Source organism: Hyla sarda, chromosome 2, assembly GCF_029499605.1.
Source record: "Hyla sarda isolate aHylSar1 chromosome 2, aHylSar1.hap1, whole genome shotgun sequence".
Taxonomy (NCBI): Eukaryota; Metazoa; Chordata; class Amphibia; order Anura; family Hylidae; genus Hyla; species Hyla sarda.
The window spans coordinates 154515076-154533919 of NC_079190.1; the positions used below are offsets into that span (position 1 = coordinate 154515076).

Consider the following 18844-nt stretch of genomic DNA (forward strand, 5'->3'; position numbering starts at 1 on the left):
TTCTATGGAAAAGTGTACCTTCAGCTGTTGTATAACTACAACTGCCAGCTTGCACAAACAGCTAAAGTGCATGCTGGGAGTTGTAGTGGTGCATCTGGTGGTTGCATAACTACAACTCCCAGCATGCCCGTTGGCTGTCGGTGACTGCTGAGAGTTGTAGTTTTGCAACAGCTGAAGGCACACTGAGTTAAGTAGCAAACCAGTGTGTCTCCAGCTGTTGCATAACTACAATCCCCAGCATCCCCAGCCAATGTAGTATGCCTCCGGCTGTTGCATAACTACAAGACCCAGCATGCCCTTTCGCTGTCCGTACATGCTGGGGGTTATAGCTTTTGCAACAGCTGAAGGCACACTGGTTGCAAAACACTGAGTTTGTTACCAAACTCGGTGTTTCACAACCTGTGTGTCTCCAGCTGTTGCAAAACTACAACTCCCAGCATGCACTGATAGACCGTACATGCTGGGAGTTGTAGTTTTGCAACAGCTGGATGTTTCTCCCCCCAATGTGAACGTACAGGGTACACTCACATGGGCGGAGGATTACAGTAAGTATCCGGCTGCAAGTTTGAGCTGCGGCAAATTTTCTGCCGCTGCTCAAACTGCCAGCGAGAAACTACTGTGAACCCCCGCCTGTGCGACTGTACCCTAAAAACACTACACTACACTAACACAAAATAAAATAAAAAGTAAAAAACACTACATATACACATTCCCCTACACAGCCCCCCTCCCCAATAAAAATGAAAAAACGTCTGGTACGCCACTGTTTCCAAAACAGAGCCTCCAGCGGTTGCAAAACTACAACTCCCAGCATGCACTGATAGACCGTACATGCTGGGAGTTGTAGTTTTGCAACAGCTGGATGTCCCCCCCCCAATGTGAACGTACAGGGTACACTCACATGGGCGGAGGATTACAGTAAGTATCCGTCTGCAAGTTTGAGCTGCGGCAGATTTTCTGCTGCAGCTCAAGCTGCCAGCGAGAAACTACTGTGAACCCCGCCCGTGCGACTGTACTCTAAAAACACTACAAAAAAATAAAATAAAAAGTAAAAAACACTACATATACACATACCCCTACACAGCCCCCCCTCCCCTCCCCAATAAAAATGAAAAAAGTCTGGTACGCCACTGTTTCCAGAACGGAGCCTCCAGCTGTTGCAAAACAACTACTCCCAGTATTGCCAGATAGCCACTGACTGTCTAGGCATGCTGGGAGTTTTACAACAGCTGGAGGCCCCCTGTTTGGGAATCACTGGCGTAGAATACCCCTATGTCCACCCCTATGCAAGTCCCTAATTTAGGCCTCAAATGCGCATAGCGCTCTCACTTTGGAGCCCTGTCGTATTTCAAGGCAACAGTTTAGGGCCACATATGGGGTATCGCCGTACTCAGGAGAAATTGGGCTTCAAATTTTGGGGGGTATTTTCTGCTATTACCCTTTTTAAAAATGGAAAATTTTTGGGAAAACAAGCATTTTAGGTAAAAAAAAATTTTTTTTTTACATATACAAAAAACTCATGAAACACCTGTGGGGTATAAAAGTTCACTTAACCCCTTGTTACGTTCCCCGAGGGGTCTAGTTTCCAAAATGGTATGCCATGTGTTTTTTTTTTGCTGTCCTGGCACCATAGGGGCTTCCTAAATGCGGCATGCCCCCAGAGCAAAATTTGCTTTCAAAAAGCCAAATGTGACTCCTTCTCTTCTGAGACCTGTAGTGCGCCAGCAGAGCACTTTTCACCCCCATATGGGGTGTTTTCTGAATCGGGAGAAATTGGGCTTCAAATTTTGGGGGGTATTTTCTGCTATTACTCTTTTTAAAAATGTAAAATTTTAGGTAAAAAAAAATTATTTTTTTTACATATGCAAAAGTCGTGAAACACCTGTGGGGTATTAAGGTTCACTTTACCCCTTGTTAGGTTCCCCGAGGGATCTAGTTTCCAAAATGGTATGCCATGTGTGTTTTTTTGCTGTCCTGGCACCATAGGGACTTCCTAAAAGTGACATGCCCCCCAAAAACCATTTGTCGCTCCTTCCCTTCTGAGCCCTCTACTGCGCCCGCCAAACAATTAACATAGACATATGAGGTATGTGCTTACTCGAGAGAAATTGGGTTTCAAATACAAGTAAAAGTTTTCTCCTTCTTACCCCTTGCAGAAATTCAAAAATTGGGTCTACAAGAACATGCGAGTGTAAAAAATGAAGATTTTGAATTTTCTCCTTCACTTTGCTGCTATTCCTGTGAAACACCTAAAGGGTTAATACACTTTCTGAATGTCATTTTGAATACTTTGTGGGGTGTAGTTTTTATAATGGGGTCTTTTATGTGGTATTTCTAATATGAAGACCCTTCAAATCCACTTCAAACCTGAACTGGTCCATGAAAAATAGCGAGTTTAAAAATTTTGTGAAAAATTTCAAAATTGCTGCTGAACTTTAAAGCCCTCTGGTGTCTTCCAAAAGTAAAAACTCATAAATTTTATGATGCAAACATAAAGTAGACATATTGTATATGTGAACCCCAAAAAAATTATTTTGAATATCCATTTTCCTTACAAGCAGAGAGCTTCAAAGTTAGAAAAATGCTAAATTTTCATTTTTTTCATCAAATTTGGGGATTTTTCACCAAGAAAGGATGAAAGTTACCATAAAATTTTACCACCAAGTTAAAGTAGAATATGTCACGAAAAAACATTCTCGGAATCAGAATGATAACTAAAAGCATCCCAGAGTTATTAATGTTTAAAGTGACAGTGGTCAGAATTGCAAAAAACGCTCCGGTCCTTAAGGTGAAAAAGGGCTCGGTCCTTAAGGGGTTAAACAGTATTTGTCTAGGACGGCAGCAGGTGATTACTTACGGCTGTCCTTGAAAAGTATGTAGGCCCTTGACAGATTAACAGGTACTAGATGGTACAATACTTGGATGTACTTATGTGGCAGGGACGTGCACAGACATTTTAGAGGGCAGGGGCTCAAGTAAAAAAAGAGGGCACTTCTCATCATTTAAAAAAAGTCTGCCAGACTTAATGGGCTGCGGGCACAGGGACACAGTGGACTCCCGGCCAGGCCCCTCGACATTCCTAGTCCCATAAAAGTGGTGCTTTTGTAAAATAAAGTCAAGAACAGTTTCTCTGAGGTCTGCCATGTGTATATACACTTTGGCTGTGCTGTCAGTCTTATTTACAGAAAACATGTAACAACTGCCCTATAATATACTGTATTATAGAGGAGATTTATCAAACCTGTGCAGAGAAAGAGCGGTGCAGTCGCCCATAGCAACCAATCAGATCGCTGCTTTCATTTTGCAGAAGGCTTTTCCTCTGCAAAGGTTTTAATAAATCTCCCCCTATATGCCTGGTCTGAGCTCTATATGACAGAACGTGCACTGTACCCAGCCTCACCCAGCACCCATCCCCAATCACCCAGCACCCACCTTATGCAGGAATCTCCACACAGCTCTGGTTCTTACACTGAAGAGATGGACACCACACTAATATATGCTTACATGCTACAATATACAAGTTGGCAAAAAAAGAATTATAAATATACAAAGACAGCCAGGCATAGCACAGCATGCAGGATGGAGGCAGGGAAGCTCCGCCTCCATTGCGCACCAAGACTGAATTTGCATATTAGCAATGTGGGGCAATACCTAGAAAACGTCTGGTCCACATTTAGTAAGTATAACATTATCTTTCTCCTGTTCTCCTGCACTGTAACCTAGTGTATTGGGTTTAGTGCGAGTAAACAGCCTGTCAGTTTCCCTTTAATTATATACCTTACCCCCTTAATGATCTATATACGGTGCCACCATTCATCTATTAATTCATTATATACTGTGCCACCATTAATGAACTATATACTGTGCCACTATTATTTAACTATACTGTGCCACCAGTAACCCTTTAAGGACCCGGGCTTTTTCCGTTTTTTCATTTTCAATTTTTCCTCCTTAACTTTAAAAAATCATAACTCTTTAAAATTTTCAGCTAAAATTCTATGATGGCTTATTTTTTGCGTCACTAATTCTAATTTGTAATGACAGTCATTTTACCCAAAAAGCTACGGTGAACCGGGAAAAAAAAAATCAATGTGCAACAAAATTGATGAAAAAACACTATTTTATAAGTTTTGGGGGCTTCCATTTTTACGCAGTCCATTTTTCAGCAAAAATGACACCTTATCTTTATTCTCTAGGTCCATACGGTTAAAATGATCCCCTACTTATATAGGTTTGATTTTGTATCACTTCAGAAAAAAATCATGAATACATGCAGGAAAATGTATACGTTTAAAATTGTCATTTTCTGAGCCCTATAACTTTTATTTTTCTGTGTTCAGGGCACTATGAGGGCTCATTTTTTGCGCCGTGATCTGAACTTTTTAGAGGTGTCATTTTTGTTCTGATCAGACTTTTGGATCACTTTTTATTCACTTTTTTGTGGTATAAAAAGTGATCAAAAATGCGCTATTTTGGACTTTGGAATTTTTTTGCGCGTACGCCATTTAATGTGAGGTTTAAAAAGCAATATATTTTTATAATTCGGACATTTCTGCAAGCGGCGGTACCACATGTTTATTTTTATTTACACTTTTTTTTTTTTATTCTTGGAAATGCCGGGTGAACTTTTATTAGGGGAAGGGATAATTGAAAGGGTTAATGATTTTTTTACACTTTTCTTATGCAATATTATAGCTCCTATAGGGGGGGCTATAACATTGCATTTACTGATCTTTTACACTGATTGATCCATTCCTATGGAGATGCATCAATCAGTGTTTTTGGCGATTGAATGCTCAAGCCTGGATCTCAGGTTTGAAGCATTCCATCGGCGATCGGACAACGCAGGAGAAGGTAAGAAGACCTCCTCCTGTGCTACAGCTGTTCAGGATGCCGCGACAATCCCGAACAGCTCCCTGAGCTAGCTGGGCACTTTTACTTTCGTTTTTAGCCGTGCGGCTCAGCTTTGAACGCGCGGCTAAAGGGTTAATAGCGTGCGGCACTGCGATCAGTGCAGCATGCTATTAGCGGCGGGTCCCAGCTTCACTATGACGCCGGGCCCGCCGCGATATGATGCAGGGTCACCGTGTGACCCCGCGTTATATCGCAGGACCGGGACTCAGGGCGTAAGTTTACACCCTGGGTCCTTAACAGGTTAAAGGATCTATACACAGTGCCAGAATACATAAAAATATAATGTTCCAATATAAATAAAATATATTCTGTGCTTCCATAAAATCCCTATATACTGTGCTTACATTCCTCCAATAATTCCCTAATAATGTGCTTCATACAATACATACAAGCACATAACATTAAGGCACATACAGTACATAAGAAATATACACACATACATAGAGACACTGATACATACATACATACAACATGGAATATATACTAAAAGATATAACCAACAGGCACATCATACATACAGGTTCACACATACAGGTTCACACATACAATCACTCCCAGATATATACACACACACATATACATACATTCACTTGCTCACATTATATATATATCTGTGTGTGTGTGTGGTGTGTGTGTGTGAGCAAGTGAATCTGTGTGTATGTTAGTGTGTCTGTATGATGTGTGTGTGTGTATATAATATATATATATATATATACATACACACACACACACACACACACACACACACACACACACACATACAGACACACTGACATACAATCACTCATATATACACACTCACTTACACTAAGGCCCCAGCCATCCCTCTCTGCACAGGCATATACATAAAGATATACACACACATACAATCACTCACTTATATTTTCAGTTACTTACAGTAAGTAAGGGCACCATCCCCTCTGCACAGGCTGGAGTTTGTGGAGAGAAGCAGAGAAATGGCAGATAATGACAGGCTGAGTGGCGCCCCCTTCTTGCAGGGAGGGCACAGCACCCTACATTAAACCACTTACAAATCTCCCCAGCAATGGATCCTTTTTACTGCACCTGTCACCCTGAGTCTGTAGCTCCTTTTGTGAGGGCACTAGAGGGGCAGGTGAGGAAAAGGGCAGGGGCTCCAGCCCCCTTTCACTCCTATGTGTGCACGTCCCTGCTACGTGGTATGCACTGATGAGGGCAGTAATATGCCTAACTATTAGCAGAAAAAACTCAGTATTTTTGTAATACACCAGCCTGTGGATACTATTGTTTGGACTTTGACGGTTTGGAGCACCTTGACAGCTACTAAATAGTACAATAAACTCAATAACTAAACCCCAAGGCCGGAGCCTGGGGTGTAAACCCCTATTGCTTACCCCTTAAAAAATAACTTATTAATTATTATTAAAAGATAATTCCCAACTACAAAATAAGATTAAAACTGACATCCAGGTGATCCAAATATAACAGTGAGTTTGTTATGCAGGAGCAGTATCCTCTTAAGTAACTAGGTAGCCCTGCAGTGGCTGCCTATTGTAAGGATCACTCTGGTGTCGCTTAAAAGATCACACAATTGCCGCCTCATTTAGTTTAAATGGTACAATACTTGCATGTACCTATGCGGTATGCACTGATGAGGGCAGTTATATATGCGCAACTATACGCAGAAAAAACTGTTTAAAAAAAAAAAAAAAACAGCCGGTGAATAGTATTGTTTGGACTTGTACAGTATGTAGCCAGCCCCTTGACAGATTAAAAGGTACAAAATGGTGCAAATGCACTACAGTCCACTGAACAATCACGTGTTTCTGAACAGCAGCAGGACCCAACAGTGCAGCACCACAAAAAAAAAAAATCCAGGGATTAAACCCTAAATTGCACTCTGTCACACAATTCTGAACAGCAGAAGTTTTGTGAAGCAAATAAAAATAAACTCAATTGGGCTGAACAATGAGGAGATAAGATGCTTCAGAAAGTTCAGGCAGCTTGGAGATCTGTATGAGGCAGCTGACAGCTATCTGCCCCTCTTTGCTGCAATGCTCAATAACGTGAATAGGAGGTTTAGCAATCAATGATCCTTCTCAGTGTAACAGCAAAGCACTCTGCACTCCTGCCTTTCCCTAATGCTGATGTGAGTAGCAGTTGCAGTGTAACGCTGTGGTATGAGCCATTCACACACATGCACTCCATCTGAGTGCATAGATTAAATGGAGAGGCAAGATGGCCACGGATTATATAGGGGCTGTGACATCACAGGGGTCAGTGAACACAGATAGGCTGCATCTCACATGTGATTCAGGGTTTGCCCGCCTACCTTCATTCCCGCTGCTGTTTCCCACCCTCCCATAATCCCCTGCCCCATGTACTCACATGTGGATCCGCCATCTTAGGTCCCCAATAGCATGGAACGCTGTAAAATGGAGTTTAATGAAGCGATTTGTGCGATAGAATCGCGGCGATATTCATTGCTTATCAAATTTTTCATAAAATTCGTAACGAATTCGGGTTCGTCAACTTCGATTCGCTTATCTCTACTAATGATAGCAACAATTATTTAGATGATCACGGAAAGAAAAACGTCTCGACTATTGATTTTTTAAGAAACGAGTCTTTGTGAAGGCTCTCAGCTGCTAGTCCGGCACTTGGCAACTGAGATGCACTAAGCTTGTAATTTTCACTTCAGTTAATAATAATAATAATAATAATATTATTATTAAGAAGTACATTTGACCATGATTTGGTACAAACTGCTTCTGCGATTCTGATAAGATGTTCACAGTAAGCTGAAAGAGAAAATGTTTACATAAAGCTGCAAAGATGTGACAGGCATGTTCTCCCTTGCTGTGTCTATGCCCCCTTCTTTGCTTCCTAGATTATAGAGGGCTCTTGAGGGTTCAAGTATACAGCTCTGCCTCTTGTTTACAATATCGGGCTGGTCTCAGGTACCTGCTTGAGAGTTCTTAAAAAGAGTGAACCTACTTTGGACTTGGTTCTGAAACATAGACAAAATTAGAAACACCTCCCCCTTCTGAGGGTGAGCATCTCTTCTACACGCAACTTTGAATCATGCACAAAAATTAGAAACTTTAAAAGAACATGTGATTACACTAACATTGGATGGCAAATTGGCAATCAATTTGAATAATATTTAATAAGATTGTTTACTTTATCAGGAATTTTTTAGAAAGAATATACATTTTTAAATGTTCCTCTGTAATCCTGCCTCACACTCTCATGTTCATTGTATCTTATAGTCACGGAATCCGTACGATCAGACAATGACATACTTATATTGGCCCACCTAAGCAGGCAGTGAGATGAAGTCTACTCATAGTCTCTGAAACAGGTAAGATGATTATGGAGTGTGTTGGTCAGGTACCTTTATTGTTTTGCCTAGGTCATAACAGATGCAAATAAGGAAGTCTGCACAAACCTTTTTGCATTGTTGAATCCTGAGTCCCCCTAATATACAGACATTATTACAAACATAGCTTCCTTCTGCTTAGCGTACGAGGCCACGTATGTTACCATGGGGCACGCTGCCCCATTGCCTCCCCCATCCCCGGTTTTTCTGACCCCGCAGAAGCCCCCAGGAAAGGCAGGGGAAGAGAGCCCTGCTGACGCCGCTTCTCTCCCCCTGGCTATCGGCGCTGCTGCCCCATTGCCTCCCCCATCCCCGGTTTTATAATTACCTGTTGCCGGGGTCGGTGCCGGCAATGGGGCAGCGGCGCCGATAGCCAGGGGGAGAGAAGCGGCGGCAGCAGGGCTCTAGACCCCAGGAAAGGCAGGGGGAGAGAAGCGGGCAGCAACGGCCTCTCTCCCCTGCGTTTCCTGGGGGCTTCTGCAGGGTCAGAAACAGTGTATCCGGGTATACACATGCACACACACCCACCCTCATTTTACCAAGGATATTTGGGTAAAAAACTTTTTTTACCCAAATATCCTTGGTAAAAAGAGGGTGGGTGTTATAGGCCGATGCGTGGTACACCCCGATAAATACGGTATATATTTCCTTCAAATCTAATGTGATTTTTATGTTTTAGGAGAGAGGAGAGGAGGCTGTCATATTCCCTATAGGCCGCACCTTTCTCCTCTGTCACTGGTCTCTGCCCCTTTGAGTCTGGCTTTTTGTTCTCCCTCAGGTTTGGTCAGTCAACTCTTGAACGTCTAGTATCTGACTGAATTTCTGTGTTACTTTACATCAAGAGACATACAAGACACATGTAACAATACCGACATTTACAAATACTCTACGTACAACACACAGGACCCCCATTCTCAGCAAAAATGTAAAAGAATAAATAATATACAGAGTTCTTTAAAAAAAATTTTGGGAAAGATCACCTTCAATGCGCATAGTTTATGAATCTATAAACCATTAGTTGATTTTAACTACATAGGTAATATTTATCAATTAAATAGTGATAATTTTTTTTATTTATTTTCTCTCTTATTTTATTTTTCTTGGCCAAACTTCTTCTCTTGTTACTCCTTTAATATAATCAGACAATGAATCACATTTCCTCATACACTTCATTTTTGGGCATCCATCCCGTGCAACTGTGAAAACAAAACTTATTAGGAAATTAATGAAATATCATCAAACTGGTTCAATTAATACTACCTGTATTTTCTTTTGTTCTACACCAATCTAAAAAAGATTCATTACAACACAAACAGCTTCACAGAGAAAACATTCACTGGTCGTATTCCATATATTCCTGATTCATTAATACACCTCGCACATATACAACATACTTTATATCATGAGAACCATTCTATGAACATCATCATATAACTACATACACACAGCTCTCCTAGAGGCCTAGCACACCATCTGCATTCCATAGCACCAAATACTCATCATCATCATCTTCACTTTGACCCCTACCATTGGAAAAAAACGAAAAAAACACTCCATTCATTCATCTCCTTTCATTGATCCAGGGAACCCCTGCGGTCCCCCCCCCCCCCCCCTACACCTTCAGTACATTCCTGAACAAAGTATTAACACTTTTTACAGCTCCAACTAACTTTTTGGACTCTCCTACATTCTTGTACCATAGTATCACTTACATAAACACTCTAACCTTTCCTAATCCTACCTTCCTCTGCGCCTTCTGCAACATACTGTTTCCCATCCTCTTAAACATGCAGTCACTTTTAAGCACTGCTATATATGAATACTTCTGTCCATTAACCATCAGTATATTTCAAATTTTCAACTGCCTTAAAGAAGAAATCCCATGCCCCAATTTAAAAAACAAAAAAAGCTCATATTAAAGTACATGTTCTTACCTTCATAATGACCTGGTCCCCGTCCAAATTGCCCATTCCGTTCGCCTGCAATCCCAGCTGAAACTCTGTTACTTCCTGCTTCATGTACCTCTCTGTCTTCCGGTCTGCACATGGGTTCCCACAGTGCCTTTCGTTTCTAGCAGGGCTCCAGCCCAGCCTACACTGCCTTACTTCTCCACCCCCTCATTAATGCAATAACGCCCACACATTTCTCTTCTTCCCCACCCTCCCCCGTTCTGCTATCCCCCTAGCTTCCCCAGCACAGGTGGCAGCCTGTGTCATCCAATCCCCACTCATGCACGTGTTCCCCGGCTAGTGATCCAGCTATGTAAGCAGTTTGCTTATCTAGCTTTCGTCACTAGTGTCGGAGGAGCCGAGGAAGAAAGCCCCATCATGGTAAATCAATCAATGTGCACAAGTGAAACATGCAATACAAAGAAAACAAATATATATTAACCCATGTATGTTTGTGTATATCTATATATATATTATACACATACATACATTTGCACATGTGTATGTCTGTATGTGCATGTGTATGTCTGTATGTGCATGTGTGTGCGTGTGCGTGTATATATATATATACACACACACACACACACACGTGTCTGTATGTGCATGTGTGTGTTTATATATATTTATATATACATTTCTCTTTTGCACCCTCCTTATATGCCAGTGTTTCCCAACCAGTGTGCCTCCAGCTGTTGCAAAACTACAACTCCCAGCATGCCCGGACAGCCTTCAGCTGTCCGGGCATGCTGGGAGTTGTAGTATTGCAACAGCTGGAGGCACACTGGTTTGGAAAAAACACGGGCATATAAGGACGCCACCGCTGCATGACATGGTGACATCCCTGAGGTACCTGGGGCAGATGAGTAGGGGGGTCCCTATTTTTTACTTTCAATAAAACACGTCTACCACTATGGCTTATTTTGAAGGGATGTCTTATTTTTTAATTACAGTAAGAATGATACAACATTTCTCTTTTGCACCCTCCTTATATGCCAGTGTTTCCAAACCAGAGTGCCTCCAGCTGTTGCAAAACTACAACTCCCAGCATGCCCGGACAGCCAAAGGCTGTCCGGCACCGCTGGGAGTTGTAGTTTTTCAACAGCTGGAGGAACACTGGTTGGGAAACACTGGCATATAAGGACGCCACCGCTGCATGACATGGTGACATCCCTGAGGTACCTGGGGCAGATGAGTAGGGGGGTCCCTCTTCATTACTTGTAATAAAACACGTCTACCACTATGGCTTATTTTCGTGGGTATGTTTTTTATTGAACAAATACATAGAACTCCTGTTTTGGCTTATTTTATGGGGATGTCTTATTTTTTTGGAAAACAAGGTATTTGTGCGGCAGGGGTGAGTGATAAGCTTATCACCTGCCCCTGCTGCATAATTACGACTCATAGCATGCCCTTTCAGTAAGGCCATGCTGGTAGTTGTATTAATGAGGCAGGAGTGAGTCAAAATCAGGTCAGTCTGTGTCTCAAGACTACAACTACTAGCATATCCTTACTGATTAAGCATGCTAAGAGTTATGGTCATTCAGCTGTTTCTTCAACATGTCTCCAAATAGATTATAATTATAAATTTATTTAATAAATAAATGCTTATATTCTAGTCGGATGAAGAATTTCTATTTGATGAGGAAAGCATGGCAACTCAAACCGTCACAACAACCTCAGAATGGGATTCGGACTATGTAAGTAATTCCTTGGTAAAAAATGTATTTCAAGCCGACTTATTATTATAAAATTGAATTAAATATTTATTTTTTCAAGAGAAATGATGAAGATGAAGCAGAGGAAGGAGCAAATGTAGCAGCAGGTGCTTCCAGACCCCGCAGAATAGTGGAAAACACAGTAAGTTTCTCTAAAGTAGTTACAATTGGCTGAGATTAGGGGAGATTTATCATTCAGAGTGAAACCCTGATTTGTCTATTTACTTTCAGGCTTTCCAGAATCTCCAACAGAGGTTCCAGGAAAGAATAGATGCTGAGAACCGTGTGGATCCCTATTGCTTTCAAAATGACCCCCAGTGGGGTCCCAATGAGCAACGTCCAGCCCCAATTCAAGACACAGAGGGACGTTTGCAAAATCTAAATTGGTGCAAATGCCACAAGTGCCACATAATGACCGCAGTAGAGGAAAGCCTATGCTGTTGGGAGTTTGCTAAAATAAGTAGCTTCAAACAAAGTTATGATTGTATCTGTCTGCACCCAGCATTTGATGAAGTAGTCCTTGATGTGAGAAACCTTCTCCTTCATATTCATATGTTGAATGAGATTACTGAAAGACAACTCTGAAGGGATACCAATAGGTACTTCATTATTATCGTTTTGCAAAGGTCTTTTAAACTCAGGTGGGGCTTGCAGCTTGCCTCCCTCCTCCCATTGCATGTGTGCTCAGTCACGCTGGAGGGTATCTGGGAGGAAGTTGTGAGTCGACTGAAAGCTGCCATAATTGCCCACTGGCCCCTGTTTTGCTTATCCCACACAGGTAGGATTAGCGTTAGGTCCCGTGCCATTTTGAGAAACCTTGGCGTTGGTGTGCGGGCTCTGGTATGTCCTTTATATAAGGATATACTGGCTAATGTCTCAATTTTAACATCAGTGTTGAGGGTTAGCCAATGTCATTGTTTACATCTACCACAGTAGTGCACCCATATTCCTGTATTGTAAAGGTCTCTTAAAGTGAAAGAAGAGATCTGATTGGTTGCTATGGGCAACCCATCAACTTTTCCTCTGGACTGGTTTGGATAAATCGGACCCATAGACTTGAGTATAATCCATAGGCAGAATCAGGGCATCCTAGGCATTGTAGTCAACCACAGGAGCACACAGCATGCCCTGATACAACCTATGGATCTGTAGATTACCAAAAAAAAAAAAAAGGTTATGCTTTATGCACTATATAGTTGAACAGAATAGGTTATGTTGCCACAATGAATATAGGATGATAAAAATTTGTTTTTTTAAATTTATTTATCAGGCATTTAAGATGGACAGCCTATCGTGCTTTTACCGCCATGATATATGGATTTCTTGGCAAGGGTAATCGGGTCCCTATACCCTCATGCGCAGTTATAAGAATAAGGGAGAAATTTCCAGATGAAGCTTCCAATTACACTGGATTCCAATGGTACTCTGACTACTATACCAATCGCCCTCCTTATGGACAAAATTTTTAAATCTACCTCACTGTTAGCTGAATTTTCCATTGTTTTATTGCACATCGTTTGAAAAATGTACCATTTTACCTTTGCATTTACCATTTGTCATTGTACCCTAGTAACCCTTTACTCTCCTCCTTTGATTTTTAAGGGTCCTGCGTTGTCCTGCTGCAGTTCCTGACTGTGCTCCTCTTGTTGTGGAAAGCTTGACAATTGTAAAAGGAGATGCTTTAGGACATAGATTGTCAAACATCGTCATGGAGAATTATTAACTTGATCTCCTTTAAAAGTTAACTTTTAATATATCCATTTAAATGTATACCAACAATTGAAACTAGACACAAATTATGGAGTGTACTAAAGTCAGTACCTATGCTCCTATATGGAGTCCCCAGGGACTCCACAATGGTGTGAGTGGGCCGTGGCAGTGGGACAAATTTCGTGCTCCTCCACTGCAAGGACCCGCCCAGCATAAAACGTTGCTTACTGTGAGCAACGTAAAATGCTGGGAGTGTCCTTGCAGTGGAGGGGCATGACATTTGTCCCACTGCCACGGCCCACTCACACCATTGTGGAGTCCCTGGGGACTCCATATAGGAGCATAGGTACTGAATTCAGTACACTCCCTAATGTTGATGATCATTGCACTCACCTGTGTATATATATGGAGCACAGATAGGAATAGACATGGCCGGAGGAAGCACACTTAGTGTGCGAAACAGGAGCTCGGTCGCATATCACTATCCCCCCACTACCCTCTCCCTTTGTTATATTCATGTGAGTATGCTTCAATAAAAGAAGAACATACCAGCTGAATGGTGAGTTGCCGATTTCTTTCTCTTCTCTTGGAATATATGTGTCAGAGCACCACCAGCAGCATCTAGCTACACCAACGCAAATCCAACACGTTTATTTCCACCAATACCGCAGTGACGTGCTACTTCTTATATGAACTGTTACTTGCATCCTTTACTCTAAGCACAGAGCACGCGTAGCTGACCTGCCAGTCAGCTTGAGTGAGCAGAAAAAGCCACAAAACATGGAAACGGACGAAAACGGAATGTTGGAAGAGTTGGAAGTAGCACTACTCACAGGGAGAGAAAATGTGGGGGGATATTTCCTTGATTGCAATATGAAGGATGATCTTGAGATGATCAGTATCAAGTCCTTAGAATATCGCATCACTACCCTGTCTGAAAAAGAGATAGCATCTTTTTGGACGATACACTCACTACATTCCTATGTCCAGTGTGACAGAGTCCCAAGGGGTCTACGTACGTTCAAGCCACCTGCTGTGTTTCAAGATGACGAAGTTTTTGTTAAAGCCTGGACACAGGCCCATCATGAGCATGCCTCCAAACTATTACAAATAGTTCTTACACGCAACCGCATAGAACATGACGGTATAAAGGAGCAACTACACAAAGCCAAGATGGAATACATTAAGAGGTCCCCACAAGCTCAAGCTACTCACTATCTAGCCAAACTGAAAGAAAAATTAACAACTACACAAGAGGATCTTAAGATTAAGAAAAGAGATAAGTTCATAAGAGACAAACGAGACTATGACAATGGAGAAGAGTTTACATGGCAGAATAAATTATTAGACAATAAACCAGGAAAGAACAAATTCAGAAATAAAAAGACAAGAAGTGCTAACAGTGAACATAAGGGACAACAAGCTACAGGAATCGGAATGAAAAATTTGCCTGAGCAGAACAAAAATCTAGACAATAAGGTCCCTTTAGACGGAAAAGTACAAGGAGAGGGAGAACAAACACTAAAAGATGTGGACTCAGACCCCCCTATACAGGAACAAAAGAAGAAGAGAGCAGCCACCTGGAGAGCCAAGAACTGACCTCCAATGTGATTAATCTTACAGAGGATCCATTAGATGCCGCCACCATTTCTTTATTATCTAAAGGACTGAACTTTGGACTCACAGAATGTTTCAATGAAGTGGCATTTGAAATTGATCTGGCTCGAGGAATTCGGGACATTAACTTGCATAAGTTTTTTGCTAATAAATCTTTTCAGCACCAGCAACATATTACAGATGGTGATAGTCAGATCACTATAGGCCCCCTGGGTTTCTTCCCTCCTAACTTGAGTGAACAGGATTGTGAGAATATTAGAATGATGGCTACTGAGTTTGATGACAATGTCAGTGAGAGTATATCTACTGAATTTATGAAAGATAGGCAATTTAGGAAAGGCAAAAAATCAAGATTCTCCCCCCCTGTGATACAGGGTAGTAATATTGATTCCTTCACTAAAGCCGTCATGAATGATATACAAGCCATCATCCATCCTATTCCACCCTGTAACCTCACAGAACAGGAAAACCTAGCCCTTAAAAAATTGAAGAAAAGAGAGGACCTTACTGTGATACGTGCCGACAAGGGAGGTAGTGTGGTGGTACAATACACCAAAGAATACAATGAGGAAGCTGCTAGACAGTTAGCTGATACCACCACGTATACCCCCTTGCCGGCAGACCCCACATCTAAGACCCTCACCAAACTTAAATCATTCTTACATAAATATGTAAGCAAAAATGTGCTATCACAAAAAAACGCTGAGAAATTATTACCAGATAATGTAAAGCCTGCACGATGGTACCACCTACCTAAGGTACACAAGTCGCTGAGCCGACCCCCAGGAAGGCCAATAGTTGCCGGGATCGGCTCAGCGACGGAGTTCCTGTCCCAGTACCTCGACTGGATGCTTAATCCCTTACAGGGATCTTTATTGTCACACATAAAAGACACTAAACATTTGTTGCAGATCCTTAACAGCATGCATATAGAAAAAGATTACAAGCTATGCTCCATAGATGTTACTAGCCTGTATACCCGCATCCCACATAAAGCGGGTATACAGGCTATCAGAGAAATATTAAAGCTGGCAGGAGTGTCAGAAAGTATAATAGAGTTCATTGCAGAAGGCTTAGCGCTTATTCTCAATAACAACACATTCCTATCAGGGGAACAGTGGTACAAGCAGGAGACCGGGACCCCGATGGGCACCCCGGTCTCCTGTACTTATGCCAACTTGTTTCTGGGAATCTTTGAAAATACATATGTGTACAGTAATGATAATCCATTTCTCCATCATATTAAATCATACCACAGATATGTGGATGACATCATAATTACATGGCATGGGACAGAAATAGAGTTTAATCAATTTGTCGCTTATCTAAATAACAACACAGTGAACATGCAATTCACCAGCCTCTATGGAGGAAATTGTTTAGAATTTCTAGATTTGAAATTGATAAATAAGGAAGGAACTATAGTTACAGAAAGCTATAGAAAACCTGTAGCTAAGAATACACTGCTACACTTTAACAGCTCACATAAGCATAGTGTCAAACATAACATCCCCTATGGACAATTTGTCAGATTAAAACGTAATAATAGTGATGAGACCACCTTTAAAAAGAAAGCAGAGGAATTAGAGAACAGGTTTAGACAGCGTGCCTACCCAGAATATATCATTAAAAAAGGCAGAGAGAAAGCAGATAATCTAAATAGAGCAGAGTTACTAAAAGATAAAAAATCACAAAACAAAGAAATAGTAACAAGGGAAAGATTCACTTTTGCATTCCAAAACTCACCAATGAACTCCACAGTGGAAAGAGCAATCAGAAAAAACTGGTTTCTGATCGAGGCAGATGAAGATCTGAAAGAGATAGCTAAACAAAAAACTCGTATAACATACAAAAGAAACATCACTATAGGAGACACTATTAATAAAGGCAGAACAAACAGTAAAAAACCATCAGAAAAGACATGGCTAAATGAAATTACACCAAAAGGTAATTATAAATGCAAAAATTGCAATCAATGCAAATATAGCCATGAAACTAAACATATAAGATTCGGACCCGTACAACACACAATACAGGACCTCATTACCTGTCGCATCAAAAATGTTATTTATGCTATCCTATGTCCCTGCGATTTCTTTTACATAGGGCAGACAAAACGCCAACTCCAGATACGTATTAGAGAACATATGTATGCAATACGTACTGGGAGACCAGGCGCATCACGTCTGCAAGCCCACGTAAAAGAAACACATGGTAATAATGCAGAAGTCCTGCGGTTTTTGGGTTTGGAGCGAGTAAAATCAAGTAAATTTGAGCGCACCGACCAAAAACTATTGCGTGCAGAAACTCTATGGATACTAAAGACGCACGCAACAGGCAACATAGGGTTAAACGATAGGACTGAACTATCAGCATGTTTTTAGTCAGAGCACACCTTCACACTATTCACGTCAGTCGGACACATGACTGTGATCCGAAGACGTGATTGGATGATCATTGCACTCACCTGTGTATATATATGGAGCACAGATAGGAATAGACATGGCCGGAGGAAGCACACTTAGTGTGCGAAACAGGAGCTCGGTCGCATATCACTATCTCCCCACTACCCTCTCCCTTTGTTATATTCATGTGAGTATGCTTCAATAAAAGAAGAACATACCAGCTGAATGGTGAGTTGCCGATTTCTTTCTCTTCTCTTGGAACACTCCCTAATGTTGTCTAGTTTCAATTGTTGGTATACATTTAAATGGATATATTAAACGATAAGTTTTAAAGCAGATCAAGTTACTAATTCTCCATATATTATGCCTTGATTCTTTTGTTAGGACAACCTTTATATTATTAGTCTGTGTATTCAAACATCATCATGGCAAAGTTTAATTAAAATACTCTATGCCCCAAATTCAGTCTGTTCCCTAATCACTATACGTTATGAAAGCAAGAGGAGCAGACTGTAGCAGGACTACACTGGCACCTTTGAAATACAGGATGTTATTGCTATCTTGATGTTTCAGTGAACCAAGTTTACTTGTTTGCTGCTCAAAACATATTTTTTGTTAATTATAGTTGATATTGTGTTATTTATTTTGCGCTATTTATTTTTATTAATGTTTTGAATAAATGATATGCACTTTGTTCACTTGTTTTGCATAAATAAATGTTTTTATATATTAAAAATATTTTTGAATTATTATATTTATTCATAAATATGTTTCAACAGCGGTTTATTGCAGGGCTGGTGAAGCTGCAAGGGGTGCAGTGTGGTAGCCTGGGTTCTTTAGTGAAATATTGGCTGTTACCTCTTCATGGCACCTCTGTGTACCAGGTAGGGCCTACACCTAAGGCTAGGTTCACATTGCGGAATCTCCATGCAGAAAATTTATTCTTGGAGATTCCAAATGTGGCTAGCAATAATTGAATCAGTCAGCGCTAGGACCGCGCTGACACTGCAGTCTCCAATAGACTGCAAGGTGTTCCGCTAGTATTCCTGCATGAACAGCAACGCCATTGCTCAGGCAGAAATTTTCATGCGGATTTTCCTTCAAAAATTCACCATCTTAAATTCTGAATCCGTGTATTTGTGAATGGAAAACCATTCACTATACTACACATTT

General features: G+C 41.1%; 1 long non-coding RNA gene across 1 annotated transcript; it reads left to right on the forward strand.

Moving 5' to 3' along the window:
- The first annotated feature begins 12009 nt into the window (after positions 1 to 12009).
- Positions 12010 to 13718, forward strand: LOC130355447 (uncharacterized). Its single transcript, XR_008888526.1, has 3 exons — positions 12010 to 12081; positions 12171 to 12538; positions 13210 to 13718. It is a non-coding gene; the product is annotated as an uncharacterized LOC130355447 (long non-coding RNA).
- Positions 13719 to 18844: the final 5126 nt, after the last annotated feature.